The sequence below is a fragment of the Pelobates fuscus genome, chromosome 9 (genome assembly GCF_036172605.1).
Source record: "Pelobates fuscus isolate aPelFus1 chromosome 9, aPelFus1.pri, whole genome shotgun sequence".
Lineage (NCBI taxonomy): Eukaryota > Metazoa > Chordata > Amphibia > Anura > Pelobatidae > Pelobates > Pelobates fuscus.
The window spans coordinates 83,678,210-83,703,507 of NC_086325.1; positions in this window are offsets into that span (position 1 = coordinate 83,678,210).

Sequence of the window (25,298 nt, forward strand, 5' to 3'; positions counted from 1 at the left end):
TTTGAAGTGATAGTGTTGTCAGCACTGGGGCATTCAATAGTATTGACTTTTGAGAGCACTTCTCAACCATTCAAGGTTTTGTGTATGAAATCATATCTGTTCCGTGTAATCCTTTATAAACCCAAGTTTCAATACAAGTGCCATCTCATAAGATAATAAATTAAATATTAAGCACCATAAACATTCTGCAGTTTTCTCGTACATGGTATTTAGTGGAATATTGGGTAAACTGTTTGTAAGTCTCCTCACTGCTAGGAGATTTCACGTAAGGTCTACTCGAGTTAAAATTTTACTTGATAATGGAATTCTTACTTAAAACTATATAACATTGTCAAATTGAATCGTATTAATGTTAATTACAAGTTTGCAAACAATACAGAGATATGAAATTGGAAAGAGGCAATAATGACTCCCACAACAGATTTTTATTCGCCCAGACCAGTGTTTTACATGTTTTATTTGCTTTATTTTATTAAACCAGGTGGCAATAGCAACAGATTTTTCCCATAAAAATATAAGAATCATTATGTGCCAATAAGACAACATTATGGGTTTATGGAATATTAAATGAGCATTAAGGGAACAGTGCACACATGCAAAACCATGCATTTCAGCTCTCACGAAATTACGTAATTTCACCCAGATTTTGCAAAAATATTTTAAAACTTTAAATATTTAGTTACTCCATAGGACCATAGTGTAAAAGACTGGAGTCCTCCCACATCTTTTATACATGTTTAGTCTCTGCATATTCTTTTTGTTCTTGTGTTCTTGTTTCCTTAAAAGCATAAACAATGTTTAAATCTGGAGCACACCATTTTTTTGTACATTCTTTTATTTATGCTTCTGTTATTTATTTGTATCTTATTTTACAGTGAAAGTGTAACAGTAAACCACAAAATCAAAGATCTACTGTATGATGATTAAATCTGTTTCTCACCTTACTGAAATAGCACAAGGTGTGTCTTTTTTTCCTTAACATAAAACTACATGTAGGTACTTTCTCTGGTTTATCACATATTCCACAGAGCACCCATTTTGAACCAGAAGTATTGACCATTTTGTAAATAATTGTATATAATTGTCTTTAACTATTTTCCCACTGGCTGGTTATCACTGACTTTAAAAAAAGAGTGAACGATAATTTGCAAATGTGCACCCTACTGAATGTATTTGGTTCCGAATTTGATTAGAACTGGTGCTTTGTGAATCTTTCAGATGCAGAAATATTCATTTTAATCTAGACACCAAATGCATCTGGGGGATTGCTGGACATTCGCTCAGGAAAAAGGCATAGTGAGAAAGGGCAGCTGCCACCCAGAGCCAATCTGAAGGGGGACCCTGCTAGCAGACTGTCAGATGCCAGCATAATGGCCAGCCATTGGAAAAACATTTCTCTTATGGGGACCTAGGGAGCACACAAATACATACACTATCACCCCTATCCCGACTCATGCACACACAGACTCTATTTCCTCTCCATATAGAATAGAGCTTTTACCCCCCGCACATATACACACACAAACATTACACTGGGAGTCTCTCCCCACGCAATACACCACAAACAGCTCCATCCACACACTCATCCCCACATGCAGCCTCACCTCACAAACAAACCCACAAGCAGCATATCTACAAACGTGCAGCATCACAAGCAATGTCCCCTCACACATCCATTCCACATGCATGCAACAGCACAACCAGCATGCCTACATCCACATCATAGTTCAAGCTGCCGACACACACATAACACCACAGGCAAGCTTCCCCCACATATGTTACATAATTAGATAGTTACATCGTTACAAACGAGACATGTGTCCATCAAGTTCAGCCTTTCTTTCATCTGTTTTTCCTGTTGATCAAAAAAAAACACATTTTGAAGCACTTCCAATTTTGCAACAAACTAGTTGCATCTAGTTGCAGTTTAAACATCTGTACAGACTGTGATAAAACCACTTCTTCGGGCAGAAAAGTCCACATCCGTATTGTTCTTACTGTAAGAAAACTATTCCTTTGCCTTAGACGAAATCTTCTTTATTCCAATCTAAACAAGTGTCATATTTATAGTCCTGTTTGAGAATAGATTTCCAGACAATGTTTTGTATTGTCATTTTTCTAAACTAAAAAGATTTACATTTGTTAACCTTTCTTCATTGCTAAAATGTTCCATTCCTATTATCAATTTTTGCAAAGCATATTCATATTGGTCTTACTAGTGATTTATAAAGAGGCAAAATTATATTCTCATCCCAAGCATGAATTCACTTTTTTATACATAAAATCCTTACTTGCCTTAGCCACTGCTGATTGACATTTAACACCACAAGCAGCATTCACAACACTGTCTCTCTGGTGTTCTGTTCATGGGACCACCAGAGGCAAAAAAAACAGATAAACAGATGTGTGTCATTGGAGATGACAAAGTTAGTTTCAAGTGAATTTCAAAGTCCAAAGTAGCCAAACTGGAAGCCGAATTGAGTTGGCCAAAATGTAGGTCAAAATAGCAGAATTGGAAAAAATATCCAATTAAGCTCTTTCCAAGTCAGCTACGTTGACCTTACCAATTCACTTTTTAGTAAACTGGCCCATTAGCATACCATCCTACTAATATGCAACCAATTTTTTGGTATTAAAATTATTCGGGCTCTAAACACTTGCACTTTTATTATTATTATAATTATTGTTACTTATAAAAAATCCTCGGCCAGGGCCAGGCAATCTATTACAAGCATTGATCTGATTTTGGGGGGTGGGGCACAAGCAAAGAACGTGTACCCCGGCACACCTCGCTACACCACTGGCATAGGCTGGTCAAATTCTAACCGTATCTGAATTTCGTTGATAAGAGAATTGTCATTGCTATTAGAATTTGGTAATCCGGTGTTTACTGAGTAACCCTATGAAATACGGTTACCCCATATTAAATACTGTGATATCACACTGTGCCTTACCATGAAAACATGAACTGCAATTTAGAATAACACAGCATATCTGTAAAAGCTGTTACATCTAAAGTCATTATGAGTTAAAGGTAGGGTCACGATATTGCATTATTCAGTCAGTCCCTCCTCTAGTTCTCAAGGGGTTACATATAATGAGTTAAGGACCCCGCGTTTCACTGAAATTATTTAAATTATTGTCACATTTTAATGATTCCAGAGTATAGCAATAAGTGGTTAAAGTATGTACGTGATATGTACAAATCACCTTCATTTGACTTTCTTTCAGAGATGTATCCAACTAAGTACACTGCAGTAAATTATGTCATCTTACATATAGAAAAAAAGAATAAGCAGACAAAGTTCACCATATTAAAATAAGAATTTTATTCAACAAGTTCCTAAATGTTCTGGTCAACCTTGTGCTCATGAACATTAATTTGTTTTTCCACAAGCCCAAAAATCTTATCCTCAAATATATATATAAAAATCAAATGAATGCAGAATGCAGACCAATTAATTAAACACTACAAAGACATGCAGAGAAATGCAAACCAAGGTTCCCAATTTGTAGCTAAAGGATGATTAACCAACAACCCTAAACCCATAGAGGATTCAGTGGTGTGAAAATGATTCTCACCAGATTATTGAGAGGATCAATACAAGCTGAATAATTAAAATTCAATGCTACTACAACTCTGTCAATAACACTGTGGGGAATGATGTATGACAGATTTAATTGAATTTGTCAGACACCCTGGCTACACACAGAGATCACTCGGATATTTTTAGTTATGTATTCCATTTCCTGGTGGTGCGTGAAATGTGCCTTTCAGCATTCATGGTCACTTCCAAGCAAACAAAATGCAAACTCAGGTGACTTGAAATAGCACAGAAGAGCAATGGCAAATGTTTGCACTGCTTTTGATTAGAATTTGAAAAAATATTATTATATATGACGGACTTGGGTTCACATTTCTCAAAGGGTATTAAAGCTTAGATTCCTGATTTCTTGTTTTCATGCTAGGAGAGTGTAGCTAGAATCATTCTAAATATCATTCTTAGAGACATGGGTGACTTTACGACTCATGTAGTGCAACAGATGATTAGAGGAGTGGGCGAGAGGTCCATGCAAGTGTAACATACATTTAATATAAGATTACCATTAACATATAAAAAAAAAAAATAAAAAAAAGAAACAAACCCATCAATATTTAAACCATGCTGTTACTTTTTTTTTTACATATTATCTATTGTTTGTTGTATTAAAAAACTATCATTATTTGACTGAGGACCTGTAATGATATTTCTATTGGGCTGGGTACAATTAAAGAGACACAATAGTCACCAGAACAACTGTAGCTTAATGTAGTGGTTCTGGTGTCTTCTGCCTTTAACCCCTTAAGGACCAAACTTCTGGAATAAAAAGGAATCATGACGTGTCACACACGTCATGTGTCCTTAAGGGGTTAAATGCAGACTTTTTATTGTAAATACTGTGTTTACATTACTGCTTTTTCTGTATGCTTCATTGTTACTTGTTCACCTGGTGACACGTAATTTTGTCTGTTAAAATTGCTATTTAAAATGGAATTTCAGTACCAAAAATTATTGAGAAAGGCAACTTGGGCAGCTAGAACAGCAGAATAAAATACAACAAAACAAGAACCACACTCTCTATTTAATAAATGTCCAATAGGTCCTGTATGGTTGCAGCCCACACTAATAAACCAGTAGACACATCTTGTGATCTTTCCAAAAGACAGTTCCTTATACTCCCAATCCTCAGTGTAGATGCCAGGTTGTTTGTGTATATGCAAAAACAAAAGAGGGATGGGAAAAAAAATTGCTTATAGCAGAGTATAGTTAAAATAAAATAACATTTCTTAATACAAATATATAATGAAACTCTTACATTGGCTAAACACGCTATCAGCATATCACTAGGTTTTAAAAACTGGTATGGATGGGATGTATCCTCTCTAAAAGGCTGCTGTGCGTAGCACAGATCTTGCAGCTGGTTCTGAAGATTCTAATGAGACCTTGGTCTTCAAATCTCAGCAAAGTTCAGTTGATTATTTTAGTTCAGTCTTTCTGTATATTCAAAGGGCTACATTGCCAAACGTGTCAATATAGACTTTATCCATGGTTAATGGCTTCTCTTACTTTTAACTCATTATAAAGCCCGCTCATGAATAATGTATTAAGTGGATGGACATTTCATATCTGCTCTGTGAAGCAGATTGCTACATAAAAGTTTTTTTATTCTAAAGGAACCAATAGTTTGTAGCACACCTAACACCATTAGCCTAAAAGTTATATCGAATAATACAAAATGGTGATGTCGGTTGTTCATAAAATTATTCCAGTTTACCATAGTAACCCATTAGTATGAGGCTTTAATCAGGATACAGGGAAGATAAATGGCACCAAATGGCCGTAAGGAACCAAAACCGATATATAAAATAAAGGGGGAGTTCTAAAACAACCGATACAATAATGTTCTTTGGTTGTTATGGTAAAGCATAATCAACATTGTGTTGTCATGGTATCACATAGCAAACTCACACCTATCTACAAAGACCAGACCAGCAATAATTTGTACAAAAGCATACAGGATATCCCCTTACAATGATAGTCTCCACAAAATAGTCAAAACATACTTCAATTCTTGTTTAGATTGTCTAGGGTAATGCTCCTGTAAGATATATCTTGTAAACTTTATCTCCATGTGAGAGGTGTCACAGAAACTAATGGCACTCTAAATGTGAATATATATTTAGGTGATTTGTAGATATGTGTTTTGCCTTTGTGTGTTTTTTTTTTCTCTCTCCCTTGATCTGTGCTACATTTATTTTATTTATACAGTATAAAACTAAACCTACTCACACGAGTATCTAAGACCCTAGCTATCTAACACACAGGGTAAACACACATAATCACTGCTGGTCTGTCTCATGCAATAGCTGAAGTCAAATTGTCTTGATGAATCCTGCTTTTAAGCATAGTTGTTTTATTGATCCTCATTTCTCCCTTTTATTATACATTTCACTCGATCTGTGAATACAATTATCTTATTTTTTTTTTTGATACTTCTTTATATTTCACAGGTGATCCAGCCCACACGATTAGGCAGAACAGCACTTAGAGTCAATAACTGAATCACACATATACAAGCTTATTTATGCAAGTCGGTTCCCCCATGATGCTGGCACGTGGCTGCCCGGAGATCACAATTTCAAACTGCAGTTCGGTTCAAAACAAATCTACAAATCTACTCTATATGTAGAAACAGACGGCAGTATAGTTCATGAGCATCTGCTATGTTTTTACTTTGCAGATGTATGAATAGTTTTGTGGAAGTTTCCATTTTGCAACCAAAATAGTAAAAACATACTTCAATTCTTGTTTAGAGTGTCAAGGGTAATGCCCCTATAAGATATATCTAGTAAACTTAATCTCCATGTGAGAGGTGTTACAGAAACCCTACTCATAGGAGCAATGCTCTATCTTCTCCTCTTCTCCTTTTCTCTCATCTCCCTCAGCAGGGCCGGATTAACATAGGGGCTGATGGAGCTGCAGCTCCAGGCCCAGGCCCATGGAATAGGCCCATTGATTTAAAAAAAATAAAAAAAATTTTTTTTACATTTTTTTTTTCACTCACTATTCTTAGAGATTCCACCTGGCTTTTATTTTATTGGCACAGCCAGTATTTGAGGCTGCCTGGCTGGTGCCAATATTGCAGTGATACTGGCAATACAAATGCTGGTATTTTTCTCAGTATAAACAAGAGATTACTATGCAATACCAGCACTGGCCAGTAGGGGTCGCTGTGTGTGGAGACAGGCAGGGATAGGAAGTTCCAGCATATCCCTCCCTGCCTAGCTCTACTCACTGATCCACAAGCAGCTACAGAGAGTCCAGACAGCAACTCCCACCCTGCAGAGACAGCCTACAGCTCAGGGAAGTGAGGGATGGAGGGAAAGGCTGCAAGGAGACACTATATTTATACATACTATATTGCACTAATGTGTTTGTTTTTTTCTATTTTCTATTTATATATGAACCAAACCCCAAAAAGAAGAATTATGGGGTAAGTGTCCTTTTACAATGAATTATTAGAGCTGCACTTCACACTTTAGAGAGTTTGGTGTGCGGGGGCATATTACCTGAACACTGAAGTATTTTTTTACATTTTTGTTGTGCCTCTCTACGAAGCTTCACCAGACAGCCACCAATCAGGAGGGACACTGTGAGACATTATGGCAGACACTGAGACACTAAGGGACATTGGGAGACATTATAACACAGACACATGGGGACACAGTGTCCCTGGTGTCTCAATGCCCCCAAGTCTCCCAGTGCCCCCAGTCTGCCAGTGTCTCACTGTCCCCATGTCTCCTAGTGCTTCCATGTCTCCCAGTGCCTCAAGTGTCTCAATGTCTCCAAGCTAGTGTCCCTAGTGTCTGTGTCCCCATGTCTCCCAGTGCCCCCATGTGTCAATGTACCCAGTCAGTGTCTCTAGTGTTTGTGCCCCTGGTGTCTATGTCCCCATGTTTTCAAGTGTCCCCTATTTTCCCAGTGTCCCCATGTGTCCCAGCAAGTGTCCCCTAGTCTCCGAGTGTCTCTGTGTCCCTAGGTCTCCCCGTCTTCCTAGTGACATGGGGACCCTGGGATACATGGGGACATAGACACATGGGAATACTGGAGGACACAGGGAGACATGGAGCATTGAGACACTGTGATACATAGGGTCACTGCGAGACCTGGGGACACGACACTAGGGGACACTGGGAGACATGGGACACTGATACATAGGAAAACTGAGACCTGGAGTAATTGACACATGGGGCACTGAGTCATGAGGGCACTGGGAGACATGGGGGCACTGGGAGGAATCCATCTATACAGCAGAATCAAACTAAGTAGTTTTTTGGTGATTTTACAGCATTTTCTCTTATGTCACTGCTTGTGATTTACATCATGTGATGTCACCCATACATATTTAATTATGCAAATTAGTAAGGCCGGTATGTTTTCCAAGAAAGGTGGCAACCCTAACTACTTTTCACATACTCTTACTTAAGTATGGAAACTTAAGAGGGATGTATGGGAACAAAACTTGTGTGGACTGGCTGACAATGAATATAGTTAAAGGGACACTATAGTCACCAGAACAACAACAGCTTATTGAATTTGTTCTGGTGAGTAGAATCATTACCTTCAGGCTTTTTGCTGTAAACACTGTCTTTTCAGAGAAAATGCAGTCTTTACATTACAGCCTAGTGATAAGTTCACTGGCCACTCCTTATATGGCTGTTAGAGATCCTTCCTGGGTCATGGCTGCTTAAAATGCATCCAAACATTCAGTGTCTCCTCCCTCTGCATGCAGACACTGAACTTTCCTCATAGAGATTCATTGATTCAATTCATCTCTACGAGGAAATGCTGATTGACCAGGGCAGTGTTTGAATCATGCTGGCTCTGCCCCTGATCTGCCTCTTTGTCAGTCTCAGCCAATCCTATGGGGAAGCAATGTGATTGGATAAGGCTACCATTTCTAATGATGTCAGCAGACTGCTTGTTTTTAACACGTTTAACAGCATGCAGAGTTACAGCTTCAGGCTTGAATACAGTAAGATTTTTACTATATTTATGGAGGCATGAGGGGCCATGGGGGGCTAGATGTTGGTGTTAACACTATAGGGTCAGGAATTCATGTTTGTGTTCCTGACCCTATAGTGATCCTTTAAGGTAATGCTGACTTTGGTCTCTCTAACACTGTGGGATGTTCCCTTTCTTCTACACTCACTACATACAGCTTTTCTCTGTCCCAGACTATATACCAGGAGTTTGCTAGTAAGAAGGTAAGGAGACAAGTGGACCAGCGAGTGCTAGGGGACAGTCCTTAGAAAGCATTGAGCGAGCGCATGATTAGATGCATTTATACCAAGCTCAGGGTGCTGTCTGCATATATGCATTCATGCCAGACTGGCCTTCTAATTCTTTGGGCAGACATGTCCTCTTTTTGGGCATGTTCGCCCCTTTTGGCAAATTACGTGATTTGCGTCAGTGGCACACCCTTTTACCCCGCCCATTGACTTCCTGCTTGACTGGACACTGCTGTTAGGGGTTATGGATTTACTTGAAAGATGAAAACATAAATGAGAGAGAGATTAGCATAGGGTATGTGTTTTCTTATAGCTGCTATAGTTGCTATAGTTGCTGATACATGACGCTTGGGAGTGTTTTACTGTTTTTGGTTGATATGATTCTGTAATTAGGCCCATCATAATTGTCAGCACCAGGCCCACTGGGCTCTTAATTTGGCCCTGTCCCTCAGCATCAAAATATCTCCTTACACCCACTTCCCTCAACAAAACAATCACATTAACATGAATCCCTCTCTGCTTCACTCCCCCCATTTCTCATCTCAAGCCCTGCACACATTTCTCTATTCTCTCTCTCCTGCTCTAATCCAATCTTATTCTAGACCCCGCCCATATAAAACCCATTCACATCTCCTGTCACTATTTCTCCTACTACTTCTAGCAGCTGGTGATGTCTCACCCAACCCAGGGCCCTTCACCTCATCTGCTCACACTAAGACAACCATAAATCACACAAACCTCATCCACATACCCTGCAGTTTATCCTTTTCACCAACATTCACTGTGCACTCTGGAACGCCCATTCCATCTGTAGTAATATTAAATCAACAGCTATACACGACCTTGTCATCTCTAACTCACTTAAGATATTGGCACTCACTAAAACCTGGCTGTCCCCCTCTGATACCGCTACTCCCGCTTCTTTATGTTTCGGTGGACTACAATTCTCCCACACTCCCAGACTCGACTGCCCCTGCCCTTTCCTTTACTTCTTTTGAAGCTCACACTGTCTACCTTTTTCAGCCCTTTAAGAATTGCCATCATCTATCATCCCCCGGTCATCCTAGGCTATTCATTGAGCACTTTTCTTCTTGGCTTCCCCACTTCCTCTCATCTAGCACTCCCTCCCTCATACTAGGCGACATTAACATCCCAATCAACAACCTCAACTGTCCTGATGCCTCCAGTCTGCTCTCTGTAACCTCCTCCTTTGGCCTCATGCAGTTGTCTACTTCAGCAACTCATACAGCAGAAAACCAGCATTTCGCCACCAAATTTAAAACTCTCCTTTTACCCATCTCAAATCTAACTTGCCCTAATTCTGCAACTCTCTTCTCTCAACTCGACGTCATGGCACCTCCTACAATTAAACGCAGCAAGCGCCCCCAATTACAACCCTGGCACACCAAGCTGACCCGTTACCTCCAAAAATGTTCCAGAACTGCTGAACACTGCAGGAGAAAGTTTCACTTTGCATCTGACTTCCTTCCACTATAAATTTATGCTGCGCTCCTACAGCCTGGCTCTTTCCGCTGCAAAAGTAAATTACTTTAACACCTTCATAAGTACACTGTCCCATCAACCCAAACACCTATTTCACACTTGTGATGCTCTTCTTTGCCCTTTTACTCCCCCTACTTCTACCATCATGTGCGCCACACACTTTGCACCTCACTTCACTGAGAAGATCTCTGCAATCAGAGAAGAGATCTCCTTACCAATATATCACCCAACCCCACTCCCTCCACCATTCTACACTCATTCACACCTGCTACAGCAGAAAAGGTTTCTGCTCTGCTCCGGTCCTCCCGCCGCACCACCTGTTCCCTCGATCCGATTCCCTCTTATCTCATCTGCACTTTGTCTCCCTCTCTTGCTCTCCCTCTCTCTAAAATTTTCAATCTATTCCTTTCCTCTGGGACATTTCCCTCACCCTTCAAACATGCAACTGTAACCCTGATTCTGAAAAGGCCCAACTTTAACCCCAACTCCCCATCCAACTTCCGCCCTATCTCGCTACTGTCATTTGCCTCCAAGATCCTCAAAAGAGTTATGTACACCAGATTGACTGACTTTCTCGAATTCAACTCTCTGCTTGACCCCCTTCAGTCTGTATTCCGCGCTGGTCATTCTGTTGAAATGGCTGTGACCAAAGTATCCAACGATTTAATTGCTGCTAATTCTCGCGGTCATTACTCTATCCTAATTCTCCTTGATCTTTCTGCTGCCTTTGACACTGTTGATCATCAACAGCTTCTTTGCATTCTCTGTAATTTTGGTCTATGGGATACTGCTCTCTCCTGGTGCTCCTCCTACCTCTCCCAGCGCTCTTTCAGTGTTTCTTTCTCTCATTCTGCCTCTTGCCCCCAACCACTCTCTGTTGGTGTCCTCCAAGGTGCTGTCCTCCAGGGTCCCCTACTGTTCTCTATCTATACTGCCTCCCTTGGTAAACTCATCAGCTCCTTCTATGCAGATGACACGCAAATCTACCTGTCCTCTCCTGATCACTCCCCGCCCATCTTGACTCATGTCTCTGACTGCCTCTCTGCAATTTCTAACTGGAGGGCTGCCCACTTCCTTAAACTCAACCTGTCCAAAACAGAACTTCTGGTCTTTCCTCCCTCAAGTGTTGCTACTCCCGTGTCTGTCTCCCTCCAAGTCAACGGCGCTAACATCACCTCTACCTCGCAGGCTCGCTGCCTGGGTGTTCTTTTTGACTCCAAACTCTCCTTCACCCCTCATGTCCAATTAATATCCAAATCCTGTTCCTTCCATTTCAAAAACATAGGGCGCATCCGCCCCTATTTAACGCCGGGTGCAGCTAAGGTGCTGGTCCATGCTGTTGTTCTGTCTCGCCTTGACTACTGCAATCCCCTTCTCAGTGGTCTTATGTGTTCCCAGATTGCGCCGCTGCAATCAATAATGAATGTGGAGGTGAGGCTCATTATCCTGTCCGCTCGCACCTCCCATGCCTCCCCGCTCTGTCAGTCCCTGCATTGGCTTCTAGTTAGATATAGGGCTCAATTTAAAATTCTGGTGCTTGCTTACAAGTCCCTACATGCTGCTCCAACCTTACCTATCCTCCCTAATACACAAGTATGTCCCGTCGAGGACCCTGCGCTCTGCCAAAGACCTATGTCTATCCTCTGTCCGTACTCCCACCTCTGATGCTCGCCTACAAGATTTCTCCAGGGCTGCACTTCTTCTGTGGAACTCCCTTCCCTTCTCTGTAAGACTTTCACCCAGTCTCCACTCATTCAAAAAATCATTGAAAACTCACTTTTTCAAGAAAGCATATCAATTAAACTGTTAGCAGCTTTTTATCCCTTACCCCCCATGACTCCTCTCCTGCAACTGTCAAAAATTTACCTACTAAGCCCTCAGTGAATACTTTTCTAACAACCTACTTAGTACCCCTACTTTTACCCTTTGTGTCACTATACCCCTCTCCCTCTAGAATGTAAGCTCATTGAGCAGGTCCCTCCACCCTCTATGTTCCTATACGTCCAGTAGTCTGGTTACAATTACATGTCTGTTGGTCCACCCATTGTACAGCGCTACGGAATTTGTTGGTGCTATATAAATAATAAAATAATAATAATACGAGTGAATAAATGATTCTCCGTGAGTACCTTCTACTACAGATCTGGAATAATGAACATCATGTAGCTCTATATCTTAACAGCTTCTGCAAATGGAATCCCAGTCAGAGATCAATGGCCTTATTCTGTTTCTTCATAACAGCAACCGTTAACTCAATATCAAACAAAATACAATATATTCCTTCTCCTGCCAAAGATGTCTTCAATGATTTTCATAATAAAGCTGCAGTATATTTAACTACTGATATATTGCAAAAGGTTAATGCACAATAGTTTTGGCAGGACTAATATGTAAACAAGATTAAAGAAACTCAAGTACTATAATCACTAAAGCTTGCTCTAGTTATTGCGTTGCCAGGTGTTCACGGGTGCTCCCTTAGTAAAAGGATTCAAGCATTTTTTTTTAAGACTCAGATGTCCCCAAACACAAACTTCCATTGCAATAGAAATCATAGCTCATTGGCTGGGATCATCAGCTGATCATTCTCAGCCAATGAGCTAAGGTGTGGAGTGATTAGGAACTTCAGGGTCTCCAGCGTTGGTAATGAAGGCAGGAAATGGCACCTAGTAGGCCTTAGGTAAAAAGTTACATCATTAAAACATTATTTGACTCCTTACAGTGGGGAGGCGCCACTTTTCTCTTGGCACCAAAACTAGTACAGTGATTATGATGCTTGAGGTTAACTGGCTTAAATTTTGGACTCTAATACCATACATTTACAGAAAGAAATAAAATACATTAGGATTATATTGAAATCCCTGCATTCTCTCCAGAGATCTAGACTCTTTTTGTGCAGGATTCAAACTCTTCTCTTATCCTACCCTCCAACAGAGCCAATATCTCGTACTGCATAGTCAAAGTGTATAATAATGTCCACCATTCATAATCCTATCTAAACATTTTCTCTCCTGCAGACTCCCTGTCTCCCAGCAGCTCAGTTACTGTTGTCAGTGGCAGAGCTTGGTACATACTGAGAGGCAGACGTATGTCCAGGAACACAGTGTGTGAAAAAGATAGCTAAGGCAGCAGGCTTGCGCTACAGAAAACTACAAAATATTATGCTATTTTTCTCTTTTTTTTATTTTTATTAAAACTAAACCTAATTCAGCATTAATAAAAAATATTTACGAGGCATAACCAAGCAAATCAACATAAGTTACAATAGTGCCCCTATTGATTTATTTATATACATGCAGTGGTGCAGCTAGGTGGGGGTGTGGTTCCTTAACCCCTTAAGGACAGAGCTTCAGAAGCTTGTCTTTCACTTAATGACAACGGCATTTTTTGAATTTTTTGCTGTTTGCGTTCAACTGCAATTTGCATTTGACTCATTTATTGCACCGCCGCATATTATATACCGTTTTTTAAAGGACAGAAAGGGCTTTAATTTGATGTAACACATATATATATATACATAAATGCTTATTTATTATAAAAATATACAGAAAAACTTTTAGTTTTTTTACAGTTTTTGCAATAATAATGTGTGCACAATTAGTGCAGGTTAAGGAAAGTAATTAAAAATAAATTCATTTAGTTGTTCTGATTTACAGAATATATAATGTGTCTGGGATTTTAAGGTTTTTTTTGGTAGTTACAGGTCACAAAGCACAAGGAGTAAAATAAACTTTTAATGTGGAGCGATTTTAGAATTTGGTATATTTGTCTTTTAAGCTTAATAGCCATAAAAGAAAACAAAATTGCCACACAAAAGTATATATTTATATATAGTAGACACCACAGGCTATTTACCTAAGGTTGTTTTGACACTTTCTATGTAGCCATTTCACCGCCAACCTCTGCTAAATATTGGAGTAAAAATAAAAAATGTTTTTTGGTGGTTTTGGCACACAAACTTATAACAAAGAACTTCTTATGTGTATTTTGTAAAGTTGGTGTGTGCTATTCCTGTACAAAGTTTTATTTTGTATTAATTTACATCTGCTGAGTAAAATGACACCCCCATTGTATGTCTTTGGCACTATTTTGTGAAACTACAGTGCCATATAGGAGACCTGTCCTTTTCAGTATTCACAGTCGAATTATGAGAGACGGAATTAATGAGCCTATGCTTCCATTTGGGGTATTATAGTAGTTTGACTGTTCAAAAAAAATCCACAGAGTGCCATTTGTAAAAGTAGACACTCCATGGTATCTCATAAGGTGTGTAGTGTGCCTTAACATGCCCCCATTATTTCACCAATATATGCCAAAGTATGTGGTAAAAAATAATTTTGTGCATTTTTTACATACAGATTGCATTTTTGCTGGGCATTTTGTATATTTCATATGTGCCACTAAGTTCAAACCCCCCAAATTATGCTCAGCTAAGTCTTCTGAATAAAAGGACACCCCCATTGTATGTCTTTGGCACTATTTTGTGAAGCTACAGTGCCATACAGGAGACCTGCCCTTTTCAGTATTCACAGAGTTTTGCGAGACGGATTTAATGAGCCTATGCTTCCATTTGGGGTATTATAACAGTTTGACTGTTTAAAAAACCCACAAAGGCCTACCATTTGTAAAAGTAGACACTCCAGGGTATCTCATAAGGTGCATATTGTGCCTTAGCATGCCCCCATTTTTCCTCCAATATATGCCAAAGTATGTGGTAAAAAATTATTTTGCCCATTTTTTCACATACGGATTGCATTTTTGCTGGGCATTTTGTATATTTCATATGTGCCACTAAGTTCAAAACCCCCAAATTATGCTCAGCTAAGTCTTCTGAGTAAAAAGACACCCCAATGAATGTCTTTGGCACTATTTCGTGAAGCTACAGTGCCATATAGGAGACCAAGCCATGTCAGTTTTTACCGAACTTTGAATTTTGACGCTGGGCCTATGTGCAATTTCCAAGCATCTTCGCAGGTTTTAAATTCAAACTACCCCACAAAGGCCAACCATTTCTTAAAGTAGACACCCCAGGGTATTTCAAAAGGCATATTTTGAACCTTAGCATGGGATCATTTTTCTGCTAGCTTGTACCAAGTGTAGTGGTAATAAGCGTTTCTTCTGCCTTTTTGACACACAAAGTGAGTTTGCACAGTATATTTTGCAAACCTTATGTGTACTACCACTGTATAATACTTCATATGTTGTTCAGCTATGTCTGCTGAGTTCAAAAATACCCCTGTATGTACCTTTGCCAGGTATATGTGGACATCGGAGGGGCACATTTGGGACACAGCCATTCCATTTTTATTCAAACTTTAAATTTTTACGCTGTGCCCATGTCCCAGTTTAGAGTATTTTACCAGGCTATATAATCCAAATACCCCATAAAGCCATATCATTTCTTAAAGAAGACATCCCAGGGTATTTCAAAAGGCATATTTTGAACCTTAGCGTGGGATCATTTTTCTGCTAGCTTGTACCAAGTGTAGTGGTAATAAGCGTTTCTTCTGCCTTTTTGACACACAAAGTGAGTTTGCACAGTATATTTTGCAAACCTTATGTGTACTACCACTGTATAATACTTCATATGTTGCTCAGCTACGTCTGCTGAGTTCAAAAATACCCCTGTATGTACCTTTGCCAGGTATATGTGGACATCGAAGGGGCACATTTGGGACACAGCCATTCCATTTTTATTCAAACTTTAAATTTTTACGCTGTGCCCATGTCCCAGTTTAGAGTATTTTACCAGGCTATATAATCCAAATACCCCATAAAGCCATATCATTTCTTAAAGAAGACATCCCAGGGTATTTCAAAAGGCATATTTTGAACCTTAGCGTGGGATAATTTTTCCGCTAGCTTGTACCAGGTGTAGTGGTAATAAGCGTTTTTAGTGCCTTTTTGACACACAAAGTGAGTTTGCACAGTATATTTTGCAAACCTTACGTGTGCGACCACTGTATAATGCTTCATATGTTGCTCAGCTATTTGGTCTGAGTACAGCAATACCCCCGTATGTACCTTTGCCAGGTATATGTGGATGTTGAAGGGGCACATTTGAGACGCAGCCATTCAGTTTTTTTCTAACTTTGAAGTTTTACGCTGTGTCCATGTTCCAATTTGGAGTAGTTTAGATGGTTGGTTATTGAAACTTCCCCACAAACACATACTATTTATTAAAGAATACACCCTGGGGTAATTCAAAAGGCATATTTTAAACCTTGGCGTGGGATAATTTTTTCTCTAGTTTGTTCTAGGTGTAGTGGTAATGAGCGTTTTGAAATGTATTTTTTAACTTTTTAAAACTTTTTTAACTTTTTAAAACTATTTTTTAAACTTTTGTTTTGCTTATTAATTTTGTTAAAGTTTCCTAAACTTTCTTAAAACTTTTTTTTACAGATTTAAATTTTTTCTAAGCTTTTTTTTACAGTTAACCCCTAACTAGCAGTAAGCAGCACTAACAGTAAATTCCCCATTTTCCCATAACTCCCACCCACCCCAGCTAGCAAAATATTTCATTATACAATATTTAAAATTAGTTAATCAAATAAATTTAACCCCTGAGGGTTAAAAAAATAAAAATTAGATCACAGTATAGTACTGTGATCTGTATTTTGATCACTGTAGGCAGTGATCGACTGGCAGGGAAGGGGTTAATTTTTATTAGGACTGGGTAAAGGGGGGTGTTTTTTGTAATTTTTACTTAAACATTATTAAAACTTTTTTTAACTTAATTTTTTAACTTTTTAAAGCTTATTTTAAAACGTTTTTTAACGTTAACCCCTAGTTAGCTTAACACTAAATCCTCCAATTCCCCACTAACTTCCACCCTCCCCAGCTAGTTAAATTTATCATTTTAAAATATTTATATTAATTAAATAAATTTAACCCCTGAGGGTTAAAAAAAAAAAAGAATTAACCCTCAGGGGTTAAAAAAAAAGTCAGATCATAGTAAAATGCAATCCCTGCCAATTGATCACTGTAGTCAGTGATCAATTGGCAGGGAAGGGGTTCATTTTTTATTAAACTGGGTAAAGGGGGGTGGGATTTTAAACGTGACTTTTTTTTTTTTTTTTTTTTTTTTTCCAGGGGGCAGGATCAGTGAAGATCCGTCTCCCTGCACTTCACAGTGAACTCGGAAGTGCAGGGAGGCGGAAGGTGAGTATACAGATGCTGTCAGAGCGGGCACATGTGCTGGGGCAGCACTATCGGGTGCTCCCAGTCTGCCTCTAATACAGAGACAGACCGGAGCACCATTAACTCCGTGATTGCCGCGATTGCCGCGATCTGGGGTTAATTTTAACGGGTCCGTCACTCGTCGTTATGGCAATCCCCTGAGTGACGGACCTCACCCGTCATTAAGGGGTTAAACTAGCAAGTGAGTTGATAAGAAAGATTTTTTTTTTTTTTTAATATTGAGAAGTGGCAAAGGAAAGGTTTACAGGTGCAAAAAAGGTTTACAAAAAGCTATCAAAATGAGAATGTTTACAATGTTTAGAAGGCTTAAGTAAATAAAGGATCCCCTAGCTGGTGTGCTCCGATGAAGCTTACCAATTTCATAGGGCACATAATAAGATTAAATTTATATTGTTTAATCAATGCCATACATATCAGATAATCTAGGATAGCAATTTATATCCTCATTTCTTTATTAGTTTTCTGCATGTTCTTCATCTGACAGGATCATCACTGGAGTTAATTATTAATAGGGTTATTGATGTCATACAGCAAAACAACAAAAATCTGATGAATTATTCTGGATCAGTAATGTTCAAATAAAACCAGAAGGGCTGTCTCGGAAAATGATTCACATTCAAATTTTGAAGTATATTCACCAGTCTCTGTTCACAGAGAAACTGTCAGTTACATGTCACGTTTAAAAAAATAAAAATAAAGTGGTATTTTGCACTAATAAGGAAATGGTATACAATCCAAAAGGAGGCAACACTTCATAAAAATATGTAGCAAATAAGGGTAAGAAGGAATCAAAGCTTTATTGTAAAATTCCACAATGTAGTGATGTATTGTAGGCTGCTGCAATGATGAGTTGTAATAACTGTTCCATTCAGTGTCAATCTGGGACTCCTTTATGCCTCACGCATGCTTTGAACTTTATGACATAGAAATAAAGATACAAGAAATAATCAGATATATATGGACAAAAAATGACACTTTGAAAGCCGAAAGAGGATGCTAGACATACTGTCAATTCAAAATGGGATGAACTATATTTGATCTTTTCATGGCAATACACATTCACAGAGATTTTCTGCAGAACGAACCAACAAAATTCCCCAATCCCATATAAAGATGACTGTCATAAAAGTAATGGAATAGCTCTGCAGTGTTTGAAATGGTGGCATATTTTAGATGAAAAAGAGCCCAAGTGGGAGATACCATACACAACAAAGAAACATGTCCTTTATAATGCAATTGTCTTAGAAAGGAGTCCTTGTTTTGATGTTGTCTTAAAAAGGGGATAGAGATATATGCCCTAGATGTGTTACAATGGATTAAGTGGTTTAGCAGTGATGGAACTATCCTACTAGTTTAATTATTTAGGAGTAAAGTAGATCCCCGTCGATTTAAATCTACCAGTGAAAACATATCTACAATATGTAGGTTAATCATATACCATACTTTAAACTGAATTCTTATGGCTCATATTTACTGCAGGAACATACGTTTATCCTTGCTGCCTTCAATTTATTGTTGTATATCAGCACTTAAATTCTTGCTGCTTAATGCTATTTAATAAACATTTCTGCTTAAAGGACCACTCTAGGCACCCAGACCACTTCAGCTTAATGAAGTGGTCTGGGTGCCAGGTCCAGCTAGCTTTTACCCTTTTTTTTTATAAACATAGCAGTTTCAAAGAAACTGCTATGTTTATACTGAGGGTTAAGCCAGCCTCCAGAGCCTCTAGTGGCTGTCTCACTGACAGCCACTAGAGGCGCTTGCGTGCTTCTCACTGTGAAAATCACAGTGAGAGCACGCAAGCGTCCATAGGAAAGCATTATGAATGCTTTCCTATGCGACCGGCTGAATGCGAGCGCGGCTCCTGCCGCACATGCGCATTCAGCCGATGACGTCGCGAGGAAGAAGAGGAGGAGGAGGAAAGCTCCCCGCCCGGCGCTGGAGAAAGAGGTAAGTTTAACCCATTCCTCCCCCCAGAGCCTGGCGGGAGTGGGTCCCTGAGGGTGGGGGCACCCTCATGGCACTCTAGTGCCAGGAAAACGAGTATGTTTTCCTGGCACTAGAGTGGTCCTTTAAAGAAACCCTGTCAGGACAGGTTAACTTTAACAGAAAACCTTTCACCATACTATGAATATATCATTTATTTAAGAGATAAATTAGATATTCAATTAAACATGTTGAGATATTACCTTACTCCACGTGAGATCCAATGTTACCCTTTCTTCACGTGACACTATTGGTCCTCATCTGGTCTGTTTTATTTCTCTTGATTTCTCTACCATCCAGTGGAGTGATAGGTATAGTACCAGGCCACGTGTCATGCCCCCCTCCCCCTCATCACCCCTTAGCCATTACAAATTATGTCACAAAAATAAGAAAATAATCATTTTTGACTCCATTATGGCAATCAAATTGCTCCTTGGTTCAACAACCTGTTTATCAATTATATCATTGATTATTCTGTCTATGCAAATAGTATCATATAATCTGGTAACACGACCACTTTAGTAAGAGAATTCCATATCTTTATTGTTCTTACTGTAAATAACTCTTTCCTCTAAGTGAAAACACATTTCTTCCAGTTTCAATGTACTCTTGTCTGTTGTATAATCCTGCTAAAGAACAGGTTAGCATATAGCGGTTTGTACTGACCCACTATATATTTTTCTAGATTTTCTAGTCTTTTATCATAACTAATGTTGTCAATCCCTCTCACTGGTTTGGTAGCTCAACTCTGCACTTTTTCTAGTTCTGCAATATCCTTCTTTAAAACTGGTGTCCAGAATTGCACTCATATTCAAGGTGGATTTGTAAAGAGGCAAACAGTATATTTGGATCAAGAGAATCAAAACCCATTTGTATAAATGAAAGAACCTACTAGCTTTTGCAGTTTTTGACTTGTAATTGTTCCTAAGTTCTTTTTATTTAATGTTATCCCTAACTCAACAGAATTAGAACATGACATATGCAATATATAAGTGGCTTGTGGGTTCCTTATTCCAAAATGTATGACTTTATCTGTATTGAATCTCTTCTATTACTTCCCTGCCCAGTTCCCTAATTTATACAACTCCCTCTGTAGAGAAGTTATGTCATGTTCAGTCTGTATTTTCTTACAGAGTTTTCTGCAATCACCAACGAATGACTTCCAATGCCCAATTTCAAGATCATTTATAAGCAGATTAAAGGAAAGTGGACCCAGGACAGGCACTCCACTTACCACTTTCAAAAATGTCAAAATTTTCCATTGATTTCAGTTTTACTAGTAAACGTTTGTGTGGAACTGTATCAAATGCCTTAGCAAAATCCAAGTAGATTACATCTACTGGTTCACCCTGATCTATGTTTCTACTAACTTCCTCATTGAACACAATTAAGTTAGTTTGATCATCTTTCATAAAACCATGTTGGTTCCTGCTAATCATCTTTTTGTACAAAATTAATTTTTGAATATTATTCCTTAACAGACCTTTAAATAATTTCCCAACCACCGATGTTAAGCTCTTGTTTTCACTAGATTTGGGACCCCATTTAGAAATTAAAATAATTAAGAAAAGCTCACCCCTCAACCAACGGTGTCCCAGTTTCACCACAATCACAAATCCACCTACTTCTGAGATCATTACTAGCATGATCTCAGACCAATTAATACTTCTCCACAGAGAATTGGATGTACCAATTGGATTCTCTTCTCTGTGGGTAGATTTAATTGACGCTGAACAAGGACATCTTCAGTTAAAAAAGGAGTTCTGGGAGAAAGTGCCACTAAAGTCTTATTGAATAATACATTTATTTATCAGACTGCAGGGACAACATGAAGACACCAAGAATCCTACTTTAAGGTTTGGTGATTTAAGATTCCTTTTAAAGGGACACTCCAGGCACCCAGACCACTTCTGCTCATTGGAGTGGTCTGGGTGCCAACTCCCACTACTCCTAACCCTGCAAGTGTAATTATTGCAGTCTTTTATAAACTGCAATAATTACCTTGCAGAGTTAACTCCACCTCTAGTGGCTGCCTACTAGACAGCCACTAGAGATCACTTCCTCCTTCATAGCACAGGAAACCTGTGCTAGAGCATCGCTGGACGTCCTCACGCTGTGTGAGGACCTCCAGCGTCGCTCATTTTCCCATAGGAAAGCATTGAAATTATTTTTCAATGCTTTCCTATCAGGAGCGCTAATGCGCATGCGCATTAGGTCTCCTCGGCCGGTGGGCGGGATCAGTCTCGCCCACTCGCCGACGCAATGCAGAGGAGAAGTGGCGCGGAGGAGGAGTCAGCGACGAGGGACATCGTCGCTGCCTCAGGTAAGTGACTGAAGGGGTTTTCACCCCTTTAGTAACTGGGGATTCGGGGGTGTGAGGGAGAGGGAGAGGGACCCTCCAGTGCCAGGAAAACGGATTGTTTTCCTGGCACTGGAGATTCCCTTTAACTACTCCGCAACCAAATCAGAGAAAGAGGCAAATATAATGTAAAACAAATTGTTTATTTTATTTTTGCCATATAACAATGGATACATTTCATAATTTCATACCCATTTATTTGATATTTATGTTTAATATAGCTAATTGCAACAATTAAAAAATATTAACAGAAGGTTAGAGAAAAAGAGATTTAGATCCTGTCAGGATTCATTTTGAAATATGAGGTGCCTTAAAACCTCATCTGCAATTGCACAGAGTCCTGGATATCTTCAAATCGCTGAATCAGAAGTACAAGTACAAGAAACAGTTTAACAAAAGGATCCAAATGTGACAGAGAAAGGGTTGCTGGGCCTTGATTTTAACTCATGTTCCTCATGCAGTTCTACTGACAAAAGGGGAATGATGAAGTCTTCCTAAAATAAAGAAGAGATTAATATATTTTTTTATTTTATTCTGATGTTGCATTTTTGGCCGATCCAAGTTCCAGATGAATTTAGAGTTAGCATTGTTAACAAGGGAAGTGAACCTTTTCAAAGAAGCTTTTCATGCATCTTAAAGACCTGAAGAAAAATGCAAAGAGAAGAGTCAAGAACTGACAACTGCATGGTTCTACAAAGATATGCCTAATGGAGAGAACATTTTAAGAAAATTGATGTTTTACTCCCCATCTAAAGTAAGTTTGTTGTATTTTTGCTTTACTGGCTTTACTTACAACTGAGCACAGACATGCTAGAAAAATGAATTTTGATGATGTTATCAGTTAGTGTGCAGAAGTGAAGACACTAAGCAGAGATTGTGAATTGTAGTTAAAACGTATTTAAGTTATTGTTCATTGTATTTATTTGTGTTTGCATTCATATTTTATTTGTTATTTCTGTTTTCATAAAATGAAATTAATCTACCTGAACACTGAGGTAGATCATTGAACTTCTATTTTAGGTAGGAGGTTGTGTCGAAGGACGTACACGCCCAGCTGTCAAATACCCTAAGTAAGGTTCTAGCGGTAATACCTGGATAACAATTTTTAGCACTGCTATGATACACTCTTATGTCTAAAGAAAAGGCATTATATATATATATATAATGTCTCAGATATACAAATAGCCTGGTAGCATTTTGAATGAAACCGCCTAAACAGCATTAATTTCATGTGTGCATACATTAAAATCCAGTTTTGATTTTTGGCTATTATTGTCAGGTTATACAGTCGCTGGCTATGCATAAGAGGTGGACCATTGAATAGTTAACAGGCTTTAGTATCCCCTACACAGATAGGTGCCAATGTATAGGGGTTTTGGAACTTGAAGTATTCCTTTAATGTTCTCCAACACTTGTGAGCAATGATTACTGTTGTAGATCATAGATGTCAAACTCGAGGCCCGCGGGTCACATGTGGCCCACAGCTGATATATTTGTGGCCTGCTGACCGCGAGGGAGCACTGAGTTTGAGCTCTCCCTGCACAGTGCCCGCAGTCATGCCGGGAGCCGCAACATGACGTCACTCCCGCTCCAGGCATCACCCTGTGGCACACAAGGGAGCTGAGCAGGGAGAGCTCAAAATCAATGCACCCTCACTGCCTGTCTGCCCCTCTGCCTGCATGAATGTACACCTGCACAGTAGCCCCACTAGCAACCAGGTAAGAAATCCACCCAGCTCTTCCAAAGGTAGGGAGACTAGGTGGATTTAAATTAAAATAATTTTAAAACAAAAGTGTTGGGGGGTAAATGTGTTTGTGTGTATTGGGTGTATGACTGTCTGTGTGTGTATGGCTGTCTGTGTGTGTGTATGGCTGTCTCTGTGTGTGCATGGCTGTCTGTGTGTGTGTGTGTGTGTGTGCATGACTGTGTGGGTGTGTGTGTGTGCGCGCGCATGACTGTGTGTGTGCATGGCTGTCTGTGTGTGTGCATGGCTGTCTGTGTGTGTGCATGGCTGTCTGTGTGTGTGCATGGCTGTCTGTGTGTGTGTATGGCTGTCTGTGTGTGTGTATGGCTGTCTGTGTGTGTGTGTGTGCATGGCTGTCTGTGTGCATGGCTGTCTGTGTATATGGCTGTCTTTGTGTGTGTGTATATGGCTGTCTGTGTGTGCATTGCTGTCTGTGTATATAGCTCTCTGTGTGTATCTGTGTGTCTGGCTGTCTTTGTGTCTCTCTGTCAGTGTGAGTTTCTGTGAGTGAGTGTGTGTGTTTGTGAGGGAGCCTGTTTGTCAGTCAGTGTGTGTCTGTCAGTGAATGTGTGTGCCTGTGAGTGCATGTGTGTGTTGGAGTGATTCTGTGTGTATGCCAGTGTGTGTATGTCTGTCAGTGACTGTGTCTCAGTGAGTTTGAGTGACAACAGGGGCAGGGATTTAGTAGACTGGGGGACTGGGATTTAGTAGACAAGTGGGGACTATGATTAAGTAGACGAGGGGGGGACTGAGATTTAGTAGACGAGGGGTGAACTGGGGTTTAGTGTACTTTTCAAAATAAACGTACGTGTCTATAAAAAATTAAATTTTAGTTTTTTTGCGGCCCACATAAACTTAAACCTTGTTTATTTGGCCCTTGATAGCCTTTGAGTTTGACATGCTTGTAGTAAATCAACAGATTCTTTCATATTTGTTCAGAGGGTTTATTCTTGTAATGAAGTTAAGAATCAGTTTTTGTAAATGAAGAAAATATAAGCAAGCTGTTTACAGAATGCGTAGGAGCATGGTTAGATGTACATTGGATGCTATCATATTCATCTTCTCGTTTGCACACACTGTGAACCTTGTATTGCTTAGAAACTACATCCTGTAGCCAGCTACCCAAGGCTAGAAGGAAACTTCACAGTAGTATTTCCTAACAGCAATCTTGAATAAAGGAGATAACAGGTCTCACTCAGCATTCAGTCAGAATAAACTAGAATATTTTAACCATTGCATTGCATGACAGCAAATATATATATATATATAAGAAAATGATATACCTGTTTTGATTCTACATCATTTTCACATTTGATACCTATTATAACATATTTATATATATATATCTGCACAGTATTTGACAAAAATGAGTACATCCCTCACATTTTTGTAAATATGTTATTATATCTTTTCATGTGACAACACTGATGAAATGACAATCTGCTCTGCTACAATGTAAAGACGCTCTGCTACAATGTAAAGTACTCACTTGTGTTGCCAACGGTTTAGACATTAATGGCTGTGTGTTGAGTTATTTTGAGGGGACAGCAAATTTACACAGTTATACAGGCTGCACACTTACTACTTACACACTTACTACTTTATATTGTAACAGAGTGTAATTTCTTATATACAAAAATAAAGTATAGGATACAAATTGTGAAAAAAAGGCACCT